We start from the raw sequence: 6,108 nt of genomic DNA, 5'->3' as shown, positions 1-6,108 counted from the left end.
TCCTGACACTATAGTGATCCTTTAAAGGATCTTAACATGTATAGCTTGGAGGGAAGACGAGACAGGGGGATATGATAGAAACATTTAAATACATAAAGGGAATCAACACAGTAAAGGACGAGACTATAGTTAAAAGAAGAAAAACTACCACAACAAGAGGACATAGTCTTAAATTAGAGGGCAAAGGTTTAAAAATAATATCCGGAAGTATTACTTTAATGAGAGGGTAGTGGATGCATGGAATAGGCTTTCAGCTGAAGTGGTAGAGCTTAACACAGTAAAGGAGTTTAAGCATGCGTGGGATAGGCATAAGGCTATCCTAACTATAAGATAAGGCAAGGGACTAATGAAAGTATTTAGAAAATTGGGCAGACTAGATGGGCTGAATGGTTCTTATCTGCCGCCACATTCTATGTTTCTACTCTGACTTTTCAATCCAACTTTACTAAGGGTTAAAGGACCACTATAGGCACCCACACCACTTCAGCTCAATGAAGTGGTCTGGGTGCAGGGCTGGTGCAAGGATTTTTGCCGCCCTAGGCAAAAGAAAAATATGCATTGCCCACCATGTGACATCACAATGCCCCACCCATATGATCTGTCATATAAACCAACGTCAGTGCTGCACACAGTGTGTGTTTACATTAAAGGACCACTATAGTGCCAGGAAAACATACTAGTTTTCCTGGCACTATAGTGCCCTGAGGGTGCCCCCACGCTCAGGGTCCCACTCCCATGGCGCTGAAGGTGGGGAAGGGGTTAATCCCTTACCTTTTTTCCAGCGTCGGGCTCCCTCGGCGCTGGGACTCTCCTCCCTCTTCTTCCGTCACCGGCTGAATGCGCGCATTCAGCCAGTCCATAGGAAAGCATTCTCAATGCTTTCCTATGGACGCTGGGCTGGCGTCTTCTCACTGTGAAAATCAAGTCGCCTATAGGAAGCGCTTGTCCTGTCTCGGTGCCAGGTCCCCCTAGTTTTAACCATGCAGCTGAAAACATAGCAGTTTCAGAGAAACTGCTATGTTTACATTAAGGGTTAATCCAGCCTCTAGTGTCTGGCGAAAATTGCACTGAACTCACGCTGGACGTCCATAGCAAAGCATTGAGTAATGCTTTCCGATGGGTGGTTTGAATGCGTGCGCGGCTCTGGCCGCGCATGCGCATTCAGAGTTGACGTCGGCAGGGGGAGGAGAGGTCACCAGCACCGAGGGAGCCCGCTGGGTTAAGGTAAGTGGCTGAAGGGATTTAACCCCTTCAGCCCAGCGGGAGGGGGGGCCTAATAACCCCATAGTGCCAGGAAAACGAGTTTGTTTTCCTGGCACTATAGTGTTCCTTTAATGGACACTCCACCGGACAAACAACAACAAAACAAATCACTGTTTAACCCCTTAACGACGCAGGACGGTTCAGGACCGTCATCGGCATTTTTCCCTTGCCGACCGACGACGGTCCTGAACCGTCCTAAATTTTAGAGGTACTTACCCGATCGCCGTCGTTCCCCCGGCGGCGATCGGCGGTGCTCCCGGTGTGGGGAGACTGCCTGCAGCCCAGACAGTCTCCCCATGGCGGATTAGGACCCCTGTGGCCATGTGATCGCCCAACAGGGCGACCACATGGTCACAATAGGTGTCCAAGTATCTGCCTGCAGGGGGACTGTCTGTGCTGACAGGCAGTCTCCCTGCATGTGTAAAATCAAAAAAAAAATTAAAGTTATAGTTAATAAAAAAAAATGATTATTATATATGTGTATATATATATGATATATAGACATATATTATACCTATATAATATATGTCTATATATCATATATATAATGTCATACTAAGTGTATTTTTATATTAATATGTACATATATTAATATAAAAATACACTTATAATTAATTTACACACGTATATATATAATATATATAATAACTATATATATTGTATATATATATTATAAAATACAAATAAAAAGTAATTTAAATTAAATTAAACATGTAAAAATAATAATAACAATTTAAAAAAAATTATATATCTATACAAATTTTCATTATCATAAATAATTATATAAATATACACGTAGACTTCAAATATATAAATATGCATATATATTTAAATTCCACGTGCGTATTTATGTAATATTTTTACATAATTAAGTTATTTTTTTTTTTATTTTTTTTTTTATTCTTTATTTTTGTTGTGCATGTTTTAACAACTCGCGTGTGTTGCCACATCAGCAGTTACACGCAAAATCAAACATTTTCAAACATGGCAAGTAATATTTCTGCACATTTTTATAGATATAATACAGAGGTGATATGCAAAGTGTGGGTCCTTGAGTATACGGCTCAGAAACATGGTTGATCTATCTGTGTTAACACTAGGAGGGGCAGGCAATAATCGCTTAACGGCTAGCACATTGCAAAATATAGGATAAATAAAAATAAAAAATAAATAAAAAACTAGTAAAGATTAATCACACATTTTTGAGTATGTTTCATCCATCTGTGCTTATATAGGAGGAGTAGGCGATCGTCGCTTAACGGCTGTCACATAGCAAAATATTAGATATGAAACTGTTAGAGAGTAGTCACACATTTTTGAAATATGTTTGATCTATCTGTGCTAATAATAGGAGGAGCAGGCAATAATCGCTTAATGGCTAGCACATTGCAAAATATAGGATAAATATAAATAAAAAAAAAATTATAAAAAAAAACTAGTAAAGAGTAATCACACATTTTTGAGTATGTTTGATCCATCTGTGCTTATAATAGGAGGAGTAGGCAATAGTCGCTTAACGGCTGGCTCATAGCAAAATATTAGATATGAAACTGTTATAGAGTAGTCACACATTTTTTTAAATATGTTTGATCTATCTGTGCTAATAATAGGAGGAGCAGGCCATAATCGCTTAATGGCTAGCACATTGCAAAATATAGGATAAATATAAATAAAAAAATTATAAAAAAAAACTAGTAAAGAGTAATCACACATTTTTGAGTATGTTTGATCCATCTGTGCTTATAATAGGAGGAGTAGGCAATAGTCGCTTAACGGCTGGCTCATAGCAAAATATTAGATATGAAACTGTTATAGAGTAGTCACACATTTTTTGAAATATGTTTGATCTATCTGTGCTAATAATAGGAGGAGCAGGCAATAATCGCTTAACGGCTAGCACATTGCAAAATATTAGATATGAAACTGTTAGAGAGTAGTCACACATTTTTTGAAATATGTTTGATCTGTCTGTGCTAATAATAGTAGGAGCAGGCAATAATCGCTTAACGGCTAGCATATTGCAAAATATTAGATATGAAATTGTTAGAGAGTAGTCACACATTTTTGAAATATGTTTGATCTGTCTGTGCTAATAATAGGAGGAGCAGGCAATAATCGCTTAACGGCTAGCATATTGCAAAATATAGGATAAATAAAATAAACTATTAAAGATTAATCACACATTTTTAAGTATGTTTGATCCATCTGTGCTTATAATAAGAGGAGTAGGCAATAGTCGCTGAACGGCTAGCACATAGCAAAATATAAGATATGAAACTGTGGGAGATTAGTCACACAGTTTGTATTTAAGCTAATAAGTTTCAGCATAGATAATTTTGTAATGACAGGTTAGCGCTAGTATGAGCACGCATGGGCGCATAGTCCGTGTGGGACAAGTCTTGGATTACTGAGATTGGGTATTTGGTTGTCGTGAAAGCAGTTCGTGCTAAAAAATACCCATGCGAGGCAGTGTGAAGGGCGCTTCATCCGATACCAAGCGCTGGCAGGATTTGGGCTTTGTCGCAGCTATTCTTCCCATTGTGGCCCCCGGGCTTGCTGTCTCCGGTTCGGGGGTTGCTTCCGGCAGTGCTCTGTGGAGCGTGCAGCCGCATAGTGATTCGTGGTACAGGGGAGTCCAGCGACATGGTCGAGAGAGGAGTAGAGACTGTGTGGGGCAGTCGGAAGAGGTTTGGGGAATGCCGTCTGAGTCTCTCGACTTTTAGGGTCCCAGGCTGTGGCTCAAGCTGCGGTTGTGACCGTATGCGGAGTCCTCTGAGTGGTTTCCGTGGTGTCGCTTTTTCGTCGTGTGAGGCATGATGCTTGGTCCGCTGCTTTGATAGGATTTTCCCCGTTTTCGGAGCTGGGCGCTTGGGAGGTGGTCTCCTCACCATATGGTGGGTGTTTGCTGGTTGTGGGGCGGAACAGCCCATCTGCCACAATGGTGATGCGGGTGGGTAGAACTTGCGTCGTAATTGCCGCCAGAGCTTTTTAAAGTGCCCGTCCAGCCGGGTGAGTATGTCTCCTGAGTGTGGGAGCCATGCTTCTCCCGCCATGTTGACAGGGCCGTTTTGTTGCAGGCCCGTGCTCGCAGTTTGTTCCCTTAGTTGCGTGCGAGTTAGTGCTCCCGGTGAGAGCCGGGATGTTGCGTCCGTCCCAGCAGGCTTGTATGTGGATTGTGGTGCTGTGCCATATGCTTCCGCCATCTTGGAGGCCCCACTGCCCTCCTTGCTTGGACTGGTCGCGGGTATTGTCAGAGGGCGCCGGGCGTAGGGTTCCACTGTTGGCGGGGACCGGGATGTCCCCCACCGGTCCAAAGGGGGGGGAGGGACTGTTCCAAGCTCACAGGTGGTTGTGCGCGACTTGCTGGAGGGCAGCCGCCTTTCTCCGCAGCTTCCTGCGGTAGGCCTCATGTTGCCGTTGCAGTGTCCGGTAATCCCGGGTGTCGGGTTCGGTATCACTCGGTTCAGGCCGGTCTTCTCAGACCGATGGGTCCCCTTGCAGGAGGTTAGCGGCATTTCTGCTCGTTTTGACCGCCGTTTTAGTGCCTGTTTTGCCAGAGCTCGTGCAGTGCACGTCTTCTCTGGTCGCTGGCTAAGCTCCGCCCCCCTAATTAAGTTATTTTATTGATTGCAATTTAAGGGACGAAAGTCCAGAGAATTTAATTTGCTGTCACTGTATTTTACCCTGTAACGTTCTACGACACCCTAAAACCTGTACATGGGGGGGTACTGTTTTACTCGGGAGACTTTGCTGAACACAAATATTAGTGATTCAAAACCGTAAAACATATCACAGCGATGATATTGTCAGTGAAAGTGACTTTTTTTGCATTTTTCACACACAAACACGCACTTTTACTGATGATATAATTGTTGTGATACATTTTACAGTTTTGAAACACTAATATTTGTGTTCAGCAAAGTCTCCTGAGTGTAAAAGTACCCCCCATGTACAGGTTTTATAGCGTTTTTGAAAGTTACAGGGTCAAATATATGGGTCAAATATTTTTACATTGAAAATGGCCAGGTTGGTTACGTTGCCTTTGAGAGCGTATGGTAGCCCAGGAATGAGAATTACCCCCCATGATGGCATACCATTTGCAAAAGAAGACAACCCAAGGTATTGCAAATGGGGTATGTCCAGTCTTTTTTAGTAACCACTTAGTCACAAACACTGGCCAAAATTAGCGTTCAATTTAGTTTTTTACTTTTTTCACACACAAACAAATATGAACGCTAACTTTGGCCAGTGTTTGCGACTAAGTGGCTACTAAAAAAGTCTGGACATACCCCATATTGAATACCCTGGGTTGTCTACTTTAAAAAAAATATGTACATGTGGGGTGTTATTCAGCGATTTATGACAGATAATAGTGTTACAATGTCACTATTGATACATTTTAAAAATGTATGTTTTGAAACCGCAATATCCTACTTGAACTTATAGCCCTATAACATGCAAAAAAGTAGCAAAAAGCATGTAAACACTGGGTATTTTTAAACTCAGGACAAAATTTTGAATCTATTTAGCAGTTTTTTTCATTCGCTTTTGTAGATGAGTAAAAGATTTTTCACATAAAAGTCAAAAAACATGCATTTTTTTCAATTTTTCAGCATATTTTTTCATTTTTTTAAAAATTAAATTACATGAGATTATATAAATAATGGTATGTAAAGAAAGCCCCTTTTGTCCTGAAAAAAACAATATATAATTTGTATGGGAACAGTAAATGAGAGAGCGGAAAATTACAGCTAAACACAAACACCACAAAAGTGTAAAAATATGCCTTACGCAAATGTACAACATCGCAAAAACAGTCCGGTCCTTAACCCCTTCAGGACGGAG

Source organism: Pelobates fuscus, chromosome 9 (genome assembly GCF_036172605.1).
Source record: "Pelobates fuscus isolate aPelFus1 chromosome 9, aPelFus1.pri, whole genome shotgun sequence".
Lineage (NCBI taxonomy): Eukaryota > Metazoa > Chordata > Amphibia > Anura > Pelobatidae > Pelobates > Pelobates fuscus.
The sequence above is the reverse complement of the archived record's forward strand: the minus strand, read 5'-3'. Positions refer to the sequence as shown.